The 14,837-nt window shown below is 43.6% G+C and overlaps 1 protein-coding gene across 2 annotated transcripts in view; it reads left to right on the top strand.

The window, feature by feature from the left end:
- Positions 1-12,402: 12,402 nt before the first annotated feature.
- The window catches only part of plekhh1 (pleckstrin homology domain containing, family H (with MyTH4 domain) member 1), a 138,767-nt gene continuing 136,332 nt past the window's right edge, over positions 12,403-14,837 (top strand). Inside the window, exon 1 of one of the 2 annotated variants that reach the window (XM_051919759.1) lies at positions 12,403-12,586. The gene's annotated coding sequence lies outside the window, so the exon portion shown is untranslated. The remainder of the gene's footprint in view (positions 12,587-14,837) is intronic. The other variant, XM_051919761.1, reaches the window with a different exon arrangement.

The following is a 14,837-nucleotide window of genomic DNA, read 5'->3' as shown; positions in this document are numbered from 1 at the left end:
GGATATGATATGTAGACAGCAGTCATGTGTGGAATCAAATCCTCAGTATTGCAAGGGAGCAACACCAACCACTGAGCCACTCTGTGCTGAATGTTTTCTTAGGCAAATCACATACTGCTAAGCCGTCAGTACTAGGCAGACATTCAAGACCACGCATCCTGCATATAACAATCAGAAACATGAAGCTGTCTCCCTAATGCCTTTAATGTATGAGCGTAAGTTCACTCAAAACCAAGGGTGTGTGCTCAGTGTAGTGAACCACTGGTGTTTAATAGTTAGAGACACCATCCAAAACCTCCTCATGTTTGTCCTTTCACTAAAACCATGTGCACAGTTTAATTGTAGGCTAGCGAGCCATTAAACTTTTGCACTGTCAGGGCGTTTGTTATTTTTAGTGCAGAATTTTACTGTGGCTCAAGAGTTTCTATGTGGAAAATCAAAGTTTTAGAATATAAGACACTTAAAAAAGAGGCAAAATAACACATCCGGTAAGTCCTCACGGTCATCTCCCACTTCTGGTGTCCTCCTCTCTACACCTAATGTAAGCCACGTGCATCCTGAACAGCAATCTGGAAATGAGCATGTGCCAAAGAAGCCATGTGGGAAGATGATAGATAGATAGATAGATAGATAGATAGATAGATAGATAGATAGATAGATAGATAGATAGATAGATAGATAGATAGATAGATACAGTTAGGTCCATAAATATTTGGACAGAGACAATTTTTTTCTAATTTTGGTTCTGTACATTACCACAATAATAATAATTCATTACATTTATATAGCGCTTTTCTCAGTACTCAAAAATGAATTTTAAATGAAACAACTCAGATGCAGTTGAAGTGCAGACTTTCAGCTTTAATTCAGTGGGGTGAACAAAACGATTGCATAAAAATGTGAGGCAACTAAAGTATTTTTTTAACACAATCCCTTCATTTCAGGGGCTCAAAAGTAATTGGACAATTGACTCAAAGGCTATTTCATGGGCAGGTGTGGACAAGTCCGTTGTTATGTCCTTATCAATTAAGCAGATAAAAGGCCTGGAGTTGATTTGAGGTGTGGTGCTTGCATGTGGAAGATTTTGCTGTGAACAGACAACATGCGGTCAAAGGAGCTCTCCATGCAGGTGAACGAAGCCATCCTTAAGCTGCGAAAACAGAAAAAACCCATCCGAGAAATTGCTACAATATTACGAGTGGCAAAATCTACAGTTTGGTACATCCTGAGAAAGAAAGCAAGCACTGGTGAACTCAGCAACGCAAAAAGACCTGGACGTCCACGGAAGACAACAGTGGTGGATGATCGCAGAATCATTTCCATGGTGAAGAGAAACCCCTTCACAACAGCCAACCAAGTGAACAACACTCTCCAGGGGGTAGGCGTATCGATATCCAAGTCTACCATAAAGAGAAGACTGCATGAAAGTAAATACAGAGGGTGCACTGCAAGGTGCAAGCCACTCATAAGCCTCAAGAATAGAAAGGCTAGATTGGACTTTGCTAAAGAACATCTAAAAAAGCCAGCACAGTTCTGGAAAAACATTCTTTGGACAGATGAAACCAAGATCAACCTCTACCAGAATGATGGCAAGAAAAAAGTATGGAGAAGGCGTGGAACAGCTCATTATCCAAAGCATAGCACATCATCTGTAAAACACGGTGGAGGGACGCAGTGTGATGGCTTGTGCGTGCATGGCTGCCAGTGGCACTGGGACACTAGTGTTTATTGATGATGTGACACAGGACAGAAGCAGCCGAATGAATTCTGAGGTGTTCAGAGACATACTGTCTGCTCAAATCCAGCTCAACACAGCAGTCAAATTGATTGGGCGGCGTTTCATAATACAGATGGACAATGACCCAAAACATACAGCCAAAGCAACCCAGGAGTTTATTAAAGCAAAGAAGTGGAAAATTCTTGAATGGCCAAGTCAGTCACCTGATCTTAACCCAACTGAGCAGGTATTTCACTTGTTGAAGACTAAACTTCAGACAGAAAGGCCCACAAACAAACAGCAACTGAAAGCCGCTGCAGTAAAGGCCTGGCAGAGCATTAAAAAGGAGGAAACCCAACATCTGGTGATGTCCAGGAGTTCAAGACTTCAGGCTGTCATTGCCAGCAAAGGGTTTTCAACCAAGTATTAGAAATGAACATTTTATTTCCAGTTATTTAATTTGTCCAATTACTTTTGAGCCCCTGAAATGAAGGGATTGTGTTAAAGAAATGCTTTAGTTGCCTCACATTTTTATTTAATCCTTTTGTTCACCCCACTGAATTAAAGCTGTAAGTCTGCACTTCAACTGCATCGGAGTTGTTTCATTTAAAATTCATTGTGGTGATGTACAGAACCAAAATGAGAAAAATAGTTGTCTCTGTCCAAATATTTATGGACCTAACTGTAGATAGATCGATAGATCGATCGATCGATAGATAGATAGATAGATAGATAGATAGATAGATAGATAGATAGATAGATAGATAGATAGATAGATAGATAGATAGATAGATAGATAGATAGATAGATAGATAGATAGATAGATAAAACTCAATTTGTCCCCAGAAGAAATTTGTCTTTTAAAGTTGAACCAAACTTGTTGACTTACATAGTAAAGCCATAATGACGTCTTCCTAATTTGTAATGACAGACCCCCCCCACCCTCATTCAGCACTGGCATCCATAGTACAAACATTCCACATTTTCCGAATGAATGAGGATGAGCAGGACAGCGGCTGTTCCACTTAGTGCCAGCTCTCATTTTGTTCTTTGTTATCATATCCCCCACAATGCCCCACAATGAACTGGCACTTCCTGCAGACTTGCTTCCCACCTCATGCCCTTGGCTCCCGGTCATCTGGATACATGAATGAGTGGATGGATTAACAGAAAGCCTTCTTTTGACTGCATCAAAAATGTACTAAGCAGGATTCCAACCTATTTTCCTTTTCTGAAATGTATAAAAATGGATCCAAACAAGTGTTTCCTAAGGTGCCACCTTGACTTCCTTATCATCATTCATAAAGGCGTTTGCTTCCTCATTCCAGTGCACATTCTCACCCAAGTATTGAGTGCGCAACTTTAATATTCTCGCCTTCACAAACTGAAACGCTTCAATTGGTGTCAAGTTGCTTCACTGTAATAATCTGCTCAATTCAGCTTAATTCATCAAATATTATTAGTGCAGCTCAAATCTGTGGGTTGGCCAGCTGCCTAACGCAGTATTTGCTGATTGGATCGTTACATTCTTCAACCTGCTTCTTACAGTAATCGATCAAAACAGGAACATTTCTGATAAAAGCTCTTATTGTAAAATGCCTAGAAAGCCATCGCACTTCATTCAGTGGCAGAAGTGAAACCGAATCATTGCCTAGAACTGCCGCCAGTTTCTGTGAATTCTGTTTGTTTCACCGATGACCTGCTAAAAATCGCATACACTGTTCGCAGTAGGGTCTCAATGTCCTGGATTAACTGAACATGCTTGCAGGTGTCATCAATGGCAAGGTCTTCCCGGGGAGCGACACGGTGTTGTTCGAACAAGTGTGGAGCGGCCACACTATTTGGTGCACACCATTTGCAGCCAGCTGCTTTGCTGCTTAGAGGGAACGTTGACTGCAGCCCATGGGGGGGCTGCCATCAGGTGCTCTGGGGTAGATAATGCCCTATACACTCTCTCTCCCCCCAGTCCTTCCATTCCAAGGACGTCCCATCTGGGTAACACAGTACGTTACCTTTTACATGTTACCCTACTGCTCTGGAGATCATGCTGCTGAGCTGAGCTCTGTACGTTCAGCTTATCAACATAAATTTAGCGATTTCTGAAATTCTGAGACACATCATTCTAACCGGGTGAAGGAATGCAATCTCCCAAGCATTTGTTTCAGGAAATTTATGTTGTGGTTGTTTCTGCCTGTGGTTTCTGTGAAGATCAGGACCGTGGAGTCAGAGTTATAGAGTCAGAATCTCACCCGGAAACAAGTATTGAGTTAGTGGAGCTGGAAAAGCAATGTTGCCTCAGATCAATGCCAACCTTTTGTAGGGTCTGTCCCTGAGACTTATTAATTGTCATTGCGAAGCAGAGCCTTACTGGAAATTGGAGGCGTTTGAATTGAAATGGGCTTCATCGATAACTTTGCATCCAGCTTTTGAGAGTTTAAACATTCACAAACATCGAAGTGTCCACTACTCAAATCGTCACCTGTGAATCTAAGATGTTTAAGAGGCATTGGCGGTTGTCCAAAGGTGTAAAATATTTGGCCATTTCGGTACACTTGAAAGCAACAACCAAACAATTCAGCGGCAGCCATCAACTCGCATGCAGAACCGTAGGTGAAGGACTTAAGCATTTCACTCTTGTAATGCTCCTGTGTAGTATAATTATCATCAGTCCACACCTTGAACCTGTCCCAGTCATTCAATACACAAGTAAGCCCACGATTCGCTAGCGAATCGGAAATCCTAGAATGGCAATCAGTTTCTGTTCTGTCCGATATGTGGATGGATTACATATCATGGAGGGCAGGTGCGTCTGGGGAAATGTCCTTTAATCCAATAAGCATATTTGTACTAAAGCGGTTTCGTTTTGTGGAGACGTGAGTCTGTTGCCTTCGCTGACACCGACTGCTTGAACAGGTTGTATTGTTTGGGAGCCACCTACTGACTTTGGGAAGCCGCCGCGTCTGACTGTGGGGCGAGCGCCACAGCGCAATATGCGCCTCGGTGGGAAGCCGCTGCGTGAAGACATATCATGGAAGGTATATGGGGTGGTGTGGGTGGTCGCGTCCAGGCGGCTGTACAACCTGGCGTGCACACTTTACCCCAGGCGCAGTCCACAGGTTGTAGTCTCGTCTCTTTGTTTTCTTTGGTTTGAGCCGCGACTTCTTTCACAAGCGCGTTGTATGCGCGCGCGTTGTCACAGTTGGTTTTAGCCGTGACTCCTTTTGCAAGCGCGTTGTAGGCGCTCGCGTTGTCACAGCTTCGGTTAGTAAACCTCTGGGGTTTCCGTACTGTAATACAACCTTCGAATCCTCTCGTTTCTTTTTTTGCTCTTTGGTGGGCGGCAGTGTGCGTACGCCTCGATGTGCCCAGCACCCTGCGTCCATATCCGGTTTACAACCTTCGGTTAGTAAGATGGATAAGACACAATGTTCCTCCGGATATCAAGAGTGAGCCTGATATGGCCGTGCAATATGTAACACAGAGAATGGAAAAGGCAGTCACCATCTCCGGGCATGGAAACCACTCGGTAAGTGACAGTTGTTTGATCGATGGTGATCACCTCGATAGACATGTTAATGGGGGTATGGTTGGAACGATAAAGGAAATGGGTACCTGAACAATGTAAACGAAGTCTGAAATACCTACACAATAACTATAATTGTAATAAACGAACAATAAAACAGCGGAGAAGCCGTGGATTAAATAAAAACGCTGCAGTTATCAGCAGGGAGACGTGAATACCGTGATGAAGCAAGGAAGGGAATGAAGAGACCGGAGCAATGGACGGTCTTATATAGACAGGCAGCCAACTACATGGGAGGTGTGGGGATGGGGGACCCAACGCCACCTCACATGGCGACCGAGCTGCAGGCTATGGACGTATATATGTACGTAGGTAGGATTCAGTTAACATTGAGAACCCACGTACCAAATTTCTTGAAGATGGGCCCATAACTAACAAAGACCGTTGGAAAGTTCAATATTGCGGCCGACAGTGGCGTCATACCACCGAAATAAGTACGTACATCGGTTTCGGTTAGCGTAGGGAAGCCGCCTACCAAATTTCGTGAAGATGGGGCCATAAATAAGAAAGTTTAACATGGCGGATGTTGTCGACCGTTATGACCGTTACACGTAGAATTTCGAAATGAAACCTGCTTAACTTTTGTAAGTAAACCGTAAGGAATGAGCCTTCTACCTACACGGGAAGTTGGAGAATTAGTGATGAGTGAGTCAGTGAGGGCTTTGCCTTTTATTAGTATAGATTACAGTGTTCTTGAATAAAATACAATAATTATGAAGACTTTTTTATATAAATACATGTTATTGAGTTATACCCAGCAACAAACACGTAAAACCATATATGCTAATATCCTCCCAGTCAAAAAAGAAATTGAATAGATGCAAGTATACATACAAATTACCACTCTATTTCCAGCCATGTGACACAAATGTTGACAGTGGAACCAGCGTGTAGGTGAACTAACCTATGACACTGCCGGTCAAAATTCATGTCACATATTGCATGTCCATCGAGGAAAAATATAAAGTGGCCTCGCGTAGTACAACGCTTTCCTAAAAGTGAAAGTAGAGCTCCACCATGTGATCGTGTCAGCGGGAGGTGACACAGACAGTGCCTGTTTGATTTTATGTTATTTTTTCCAAATACAAATAAATGGCAAAAATTCATACAAAATACTGTAAATATTAGTAAAAATCCAGTATTTGTGCTAATCCGAAAACCGTATCCAGATTCGGCTCCACCCCTACATTACAGGGTAAGGCAAAACGTTTAATCTGGACCTACACCAGATCCAGAATGTCACATAACACTGAACTAGCTCACTTACATTCAAGTTCTTCACTTGCAAATACGTTAAGTTCTCTGTTCTTAGGAACATGAGCTTGTTCAATGTACGCGCTCTTGTGAACTAGTTCATGCACAACACTACTTGTATCACGTGTATTGTGTGCTTCCAATGAAAATGGTAAATATACTGTGGTGTGCAAAAGTATTCAACCCCCTTGATAGTCATCATCATTTTCTGCATGACAAAAGATTTGTCCACATTTTTGTCCATTCAGTATTTCTAATTCTTCTGCTTTTCTGCTGTAACAATACATTTCCAAAATCCAAATAAACCATTTTTTGTTGATTTTTAACTGAAGAAGACAAACTCCAACGTGAGTGTTTAACTCTTTGAGGGCTGAATATTTTTTCCAAAAAAATGTAGTTTACTGAAAAGCACACAGAGCAACAGTTTCAAATTTAAATCAACATAAAATGTCCATTGCTGTGTGCCGTGGCCACCAGTTTGCCGTCTCTTGTGGCTCAAGCCACTCACGGGCAGCATGACGGCTGGCAGGGATGAGTGGCAAGCTCGCTGTCTTCGCGTGGTGGTCACGGTCGCAGTGCAATGCAATCTTGTTTGTACCTCTTTTCATTGTAAGTGACGGTCCACCTGGGCGAACATTGGCTACATGAACGTGATCAGCACCACGATCAGCTGATGTGGGTACCTCACTTTTGTTTTTGATCTCAATCTCCAGATCACTTGCATCAAAATTGGAGTCCAGCAAGTCAGAGTCCAGTTCAGTGATAATATGCAAAATGTCGTCCACTGAATATTTTCACTTCAATCTCTCGCCAGATGACAATACCATTTTGTTTGCTTTTCACTACTCACGAGAGCGCAGAGAATCTCAGTCAGACCAACCAAGCGAAATTTCCCTCAAAGAGAGTCAAACTAAAACGTAATGGAGGGTTTTCTCACCGTTTACAGTCGATTATCACCCTCAACCCCTCCTGTTGATAAAAGCCAACATCCGCCCTAAAAGAGTGAAATAAGTATTCCAGCCCTACACATGAACCATTTTGCTGCAGTAACGGAGTTCATTCTTTTGGGTATTTAAATGTGTCCCAGTTCTGCACATTGTGATTCTTCCCCATTCTTCTTGACAGAATTTCTAGAGACCCTCTTGGTTGGTGGGATGGCAGTTTTCAAACAGTGTCGAAGATTCTCAACAGGGTTAATATGAGGGCTTTGACTTGGCCATTCCACAACGTTGACCTTTCTGTTTCTGAGCCATTCCAGCGTCGCTTAGGCCTCATGCTGGGGGTCATCGCCATGTTGAAAGATGAATCTTCTCCTGACCCGTAAGTTCCTAGCAGACTGGCATACGTTCTCCTGCAATATTGTGTGGTATCATTTTCCCCTGAGTTCTGCAGTTCCTTATTAATCTTTACTATATACTCTGATGTCTTTTCCAGTTCTTCTGTGGTGGTGATCTGCACCACCACCACCTGATCAGGGCACCATGCTGCCCTCTGTGTTTATGGATTGAATGGCGGATGTCCCAGATGCCCACATGACCACCATCATCATCAAATTCTTCCATGTGATGCCTAAAAACCATAAGGACTGATTTAGAACATCTATGTAAGGTAGAAAACCCAGCGGGGGCCGGGTGGTCTTTTGGCCTTGGAACCCCTGCTGATTTTGTTTTGTTTTTTTTCTCTCCAGCTTAACTGGAGTTTTTTTTTTTTTATTATTATTTTTTTTTTGGTCCTCCTAACCATTTGACCTTATCTTTTTCTTTGTTACATACTGTATTATATTATTGCCTAATCTTCTTTATGTTTTATACTAACTTCCTTTTATTTGAAAATGTGCTACAGAAATAAATGTTGTTGTTGTTATTGTAGTGAGAGCACATCTGGAGTGTTGTGTGCAGTTCTGGGCATCACGCTATAAAATAACAATACAAAAGGTCAGCACCAAAAACACTACGAGGAGATAGATTTGCGAAGTAATTCATTTGACAATAAGGGTTTGTATCCATCTGAAGGACGACCATTTAACTGTTAACGTTACTAGGAAGGTCACAGCCTCTGAGGCGACTCCTCTAAAAACACGGGGCCACTGACACAGAAATAACTTAAATGGAGGCAGAAACACTGCAAATCAGAAAACAGATTCCTAACTACAAAACCCCTCCAAAAAAAGATGGGAAGCAACCCCCAGAAAAGAATTTAGGCATTTATGTTGACACAACATTTCCATCAGCTAAGCAATGTATGGAAGCCATTAAAAGGCACATACAATTTTAGGTTATATCGTAAAAATTGTTAAATATAAATCAAGGGACATCATGCTTAGTCTGTAGAATGCACTTGTGAGACGAACATCTGGAATCCTGGGTGCAGTTCTGGTCACCACAGTACATGAGAGACATAGCAGCACATGAAGCTGTGCAGAGGTGAGCGACTAGATGAAGCCAGTGACTGAAGAACATGTCTGACTGTGACAGACTCAGAGAGCTTAGTCTGTAGAATGCACTTGTGAGACGAACATCTGGAATCCTGGGTGCAGTTCTGGTCACTATAGTACATGAGAGACATAGCAGCACATGAAGCTGTGCAGAGGTGAGCGACCAGGTGAAGCCAGTGACTGAAGAACATGTCTGACTGCGACTGACTCGGAGAGCTTAGTCTGTAGAATGCACTTGTGAGACGAACATCTGGAATCCTGGGTGCAGTTCTGGTCATCACAGTACATGAGAGACATAGCAGCACATGAAGCTGTGCAGAGGTGAGCAACTAGGTGAAGCCAGTGACTGAAGAACATGTCTGACTGTGACAGACTCGGAGAGCTTAGTCTGTAGAATGCACTTGTGAGACGAACATCTGGAATCCTGGGTGTAGTACAGTACATGAGAGACATAGCAGCACATGAAGCTGTGCAGAGGTGAGCGACCAGGTGAAGCCAGTGACTGAAGAACATGTCTGACTGTGACAGACTCGGAGAGTTAAACCTGTTTAGTCTCCAGTAGGGGAGATGGCATGGGGTCCTAATCCAGGTGTTTAAAATTCTCAGAAGTAGAGCCATCTTAAGGGTGGTCACGCATTTAAGAAAATTGGTGGAAATTAAGAAGAAGTGCATTTAAAACTGAAGCCTGGAAGCACTTCTTCACACAAAGAGTTGCAAGACTCTGGAATAAAGTACCGAGAAGTTGAGTGGAAGCAGAAACCTCAAGAAACTTTAAGAAGGATCTGGAGGAGATATGGGGACAGCTTAGCTCTTAGCTAAATAAACAGGCTGGATGGACTGAATGGTCTCGTCTCGTTTGACAAATTTCTTCGTTCTTATAATCTGGCAGTTATGCCATTGACCCAAAACACACTCACACACTCTAAACTGAACCCACTGGATCCGGCAGTATCGTGATTGGACCCCACCAGACACACTCCTCTACATCCATTTCTTCATGACCCTGCATCGGCTTATGGAAAAAGGGGTAGACGGCTCCAAAAATGGTAGGATAATCTTGTATATTTCACACTGGAGAATCACAGTGGCACAGTAGTGTGGCTCAAGGCAGAGGCGGCCTTAGGGGTGTGCGGGGCCTAGAGCTGACCAACCCCACGCAGGGCTGGTTACGTCAAATGCTGTTACCAGTATGTGTGGACTGTATAAACGTGCACACGAATTTAAGAAAAATAATGTTAACATACACCAGATTTTCTCATTACAGTATTCAGCTAAATTTTTGCAAGATAACACACGGACTTTATCAAAATATAATGATATAATCTATTAAAAAAGTACGCCATGATCTCTTCCACTCATGGCATTGACAGCGATACGGCTAAACCAGTACTCAAACATTGCTGCGCCTTCCACTACTAAACTCTTCCCGCACTGTTTCAACTTGGCCTGCTATGGCAAACTGAACCAAAGACTCGATTAAGAAACGACGGTAGGCTCCCCGGACACGAATGAGTCGTAAATGACAAGCCATCAGTTGTTCCCAACAGAAGCCAACCCAGTGACTAATGGGCTCTTAGTTTAGGAAGGGATTATACTGGGGACCCTTTTTGGGCGATGAAGGTGGACTGTGGCATGTTTTCAAAGAAATCAAAATTTGACCTTGAAGAGGGACTTTAAAAGGGTTCCTCTTAGAAGCATCTCAAATATATATATACTAGCCATGTGCGCCCAACTACGTTGCGCGTGTTAAAGTTGTCTGTGAAGGGCTCCCTGTTTAAACGCGGCTGCCAGTCGTGAACTGGCCCTTTGTCGCACAGCATTAAAACAAAAACCTTGGACATTGATTCGATAGGAACAGCCTACTTGGAATCACTGTCCGAATAGTAATTATGTGGTGGTGGAGGAGCATTTCTGCTTCTCTCCGTTCACAGTCCGTCTCGTTTTCACGACGCTGTCGTTTCCTCTCACAATCTCTTCTCAACCTTTCTCCAATCTCGCAGGTTGCTTTGTGGCAATAGAGTATACACGGAGCAATGGTTATAAAAGGGGGACACATAGGTATCCAGGCTGTTTAAAGCATAAATAGGGATCACTTCACTGACATGTGAGCAAGCCAGGGTACAACTGTGAGACACGCAGCACTCGCCGGATACAACGTAACAATAATAATTTCCGGAACGTGCTGTTACGTTGTCATTCATTTTACCCACTGTCTTTCTTTCATTCATATGTTACGTAGGCACGTAACCTTTTATCTTCGGCAATCTCATTCTCTAACCAGGCCTCAGGAGCTAACCAGCGTAACACTGTCCACCACCCCTTTCGTTATTCCGGCACATTGTTGACATCTGTGAGTAACAACAACGTACTAAACTGGAAGGTGGTCTACGCATGTGTGGAATTCGCGGACAAACAAAGATCAAGATCCAAATGAAGATTATATATAAAGATACTGGAGAATATAACTTGACAAATCTGCTCAAATGGGACACATTGACCTCAAAAAAAAAACCTTAGGTTCGGGGCCAGAGGCGGTCGCCCCACTTGCCACCACCAAAACTCTGCTCTTGGCTCAAGGATCCACCATTTGGGTTTGAATCGATGACGATTTCCTCCCAAACGTTCAAATTATTGAAGAGTTTCAAACTGATGGCGGATGAATGGAGGTAAGAGCATGGAAAAGTCGCTATGTAAGTAAAACGTATTATGGCCTGGCGTCCCAGCCAGGTTGGTGCTGCATGCCCTCCTCCTCCTCCCCAGCCCTCCATTGGAGTAATCAGTTTTGAGAACTTTGCATTATAATGTTGATGAAGCTCAGTGCAGGATTTACGTATAAGCTACACAAGCTATAGCGTAGGGTCCCCGCCTTCTTGGGGGCCCCCAAAACAAATTGACCGAGTGAGCAATTGTCATATATACTTAAATATACTACAGCATTATTTGTCCCAATCAGGCCCGGCCTTAGGCATAGGCGAAGTAGGCGACCGCCTAGGGCCCCGGCATCCGGGGGGCCCCGGATCGACTCCTTGGTCTAATTTTCACGCATTTCACGGAGCTTCCAGGGGGGCTCTGGACACCCCTTTCGCCTAGGGCCCCATAATACCTAAGACCGGGCCTGATGAAGCTGGTGTAAAAGTACGAGTCCTGAATTAGAAGCCACAGAAGTTGCTCATCGTTGTGAGGAGAGACACCGGCTGGCATGCTTGCGCTGGCTCCCCGCCTCTCAATGGCCAGTGAACAGGCGTGCGACTCTCTGCTGTCCAGCCCTCCCTCCGCGCGATCAAATAACAAAAGAACCGTAGAGGAGGGAGAGAGAGAGAGAGAGAGAGAGAGTAGGTGAGAGAGCGGAATTAAAGCAAAGAGTTAAACGAGCTGTGCAGCTGGGGGTGCAGGGGGCGGTCATGATGCAATATCCTTTGTGGATGCGTGTGCGCGCGCGCGTAATCCGAGCCTTGGAGCGCTGAATGAGCGCCGACGCGCTACCTTCCCTTCTCGGGAACTTTTTCTGGGAGGTAGAGTGCGTGGCGCAACCGCCCGGCTGGAGGGATGTGAAGACGGGAAGGAATCCGTGGGACATGAGAGGAGCGTGAGCTAAGAGGTAATGCCGTGTGGCGGAGGGGCGACTCTGTGAATCGCAGAGCACTTGCCGTGACTTTTGAACTTTTTCTTTTGTTAAGCAATTGGCATAGCAGGAGATCACTGCTCGAGCACCAAGCTTACAGAACTCGCGAAGAGACTAACCCCGCCGCAAAGAAAGAAAAAGATGTAAAGACACGTAAAGAAGGCGACGTGGTAGGAGCGTGTCCTCCAGTGCGATCCGCATTCCTGCGAACGAGGTAGCGATCGTGAGCGTTCGAGAGGAGCAGCTGGTGTGACTTTGGCGCTGCGCTTGTTGTCAGTCACCCGCGTGGGAAAAGTGCGCAGCGCAGTGACAACGCGCGGAAGGTGGCAAGAAGGCATCGTTGCACCTGTGGCGTCACGTGGATTAATTTCAGGAGGATAGAATGAACCCCTCTATTATACTAAGGGGGGGTTAGAGAGTCGAGAGATGCCCTAACTCGATTTTGAATGTCTATGCGACCTAAACGGCAACAGAGATGTGCGATCACGATTGCAAGGTCGTCAGTATTTAGCGGCTTGTTACCAAGTACTTTGTATGTGCGAATGTGTGTGTGCTTAACGTGCATAAAGCGCAAGGGAATCGATGCCACAGCAGGCTCGAGTTATTCACACATAGTGGACTAGCTAATGGAGACAAATAATAAAACGTCCACGCCGTTTTCCTTCCTTTATCCAAGTCTGTGTATTAAATATTCATTCCCTTCACACCCTTGGCGATCCTATTTCTGGATTCACAGAAAACCGCTAACAAACAAAAGGAATCTGTGGACAGATTGCCAGTCTGTCACCAGGCAGACTCCCACAAAGACACACTTTGGATAATTTGAAACTTCCTGCCAATTAACCCGACCACCTGTGTTTGGGGTTCCTTGAAAGAAACTCCACAAAGGCACAGTGAGAACTCGATAACTTAACACAAAAGGCTCCCGTGATGAAGTATGAAATGAGGGCAACAACACTACTCACTACACAAGCCTACCTACACACTTGTATTTTATTGGTGAAACATGCGGAGGGACATTCCTAAAATAAAATGCAAATAAATATAAGGCGCTCTTGTGGGGTTGGGGTTCACAGCACTTTTTTTTTTTCTGCCTAGTTACTCCTCAAGGCATCATGTAATTATATTACGTTTGGTGGCCCATCCAGATCAAGCAAGGCTTTTCTATTTTGTCAACACATTCTTTTGCTTTCATCATGAAAATATACAGCTTGACACTGATCACTTCGCTGATGGAACTTTGCTAAGTCGTGGTCCTCAAAGAAACATCAAAGTATGGATGTAAAAAGCAATGCTTTCCTACGGTCTGCAGCTCAAAAGTTTCACATTCAGGTTTACCTTCTAGCTTGCCTATGTGCTTCAGTATCTTGTCGTCTTATCCTTTTTCGTTCGTCTTCACTTAATCACCTTCTGCAATTTGCTTCACACTCAGCAGATGTTGCTGCTCTTGTTCTTCTTTCTGCCATTGTGGTGGTAATCACCTGTTTTTTTCAATCACTTTACTATAAACTCACAACCACAGGTCACTTTGTCATCCTTAATTTACATTCAGTAAAGTCTAATGATCATTAAACATAATGCTTACACTTCATTTTGAATTCTGAACATGTATATAGTGTACCTTGTGAGATTATCAATAGATGGGCTGTTTTTATTACAATAAACTTCTGACCACCAAGGAAGTAGCCACCTGAATTTTTTTGAATTTCTAAAAACCTATCCAGCCACATTCAAGATTACTTCTTGCTTGTTTCTGTGCTCAGGTGCCCTGTCTGCTTATTCTTTCATGTTTGATGCCACTTAAAATTTTATATTCCAAATCCTTTTTTGCTTGACTATATACTTCAGCGTCTTGCCTACTTATTCTTTCTTATCTTCATCATTTAATCACCTTCTGCGTTGTGCTTGATGCTTGGCAGATGTCACTGCTCTTCTTTATCTTTCTGTTATTATTCTAGTCCCAGAAATTTGTGATTAATCATATCACAGTTGGACAGACTGTAACATTTTATGTATATCGTAAGATAATAAACAAACAAGGGTAGGGCACTGAATGGCGATCCCTGTATGATTGAAGTTTGCTGCAACAGTTTTGACAAAATATGTTGCTGACGTCTTTCTAGATGGGAGTCCATTTCAAAACCCTTTCATTGGTGCCAGAGGTTCAGGTGACCAGAAACAGGAAGTGATGTCAAAGATCTCCGTGTCATCAATTGTGTGGACTTCT

This window comes from Erpetoichthys calabaricus, chromosome 16 (genome assembly GCF_900747795.2).
Source record: "Erpetoichthys calabaricus chromosome 16, fErpCal1.3, whole genome shotgun sequence".
In the NCBI taxonomy this organism is placed as follows: Eukaryota; Metazoa; Chordata; class Cladistia; order Polypteriformes; family Polypteridae; genus Erpetoichthys; species Erpetoichthys calabaricus.
The sequence above is the reverse complement of the archived record's forward strand: the minus strand, read 5'-3'. Positions and strand labels throughout refer to the sequence as shown.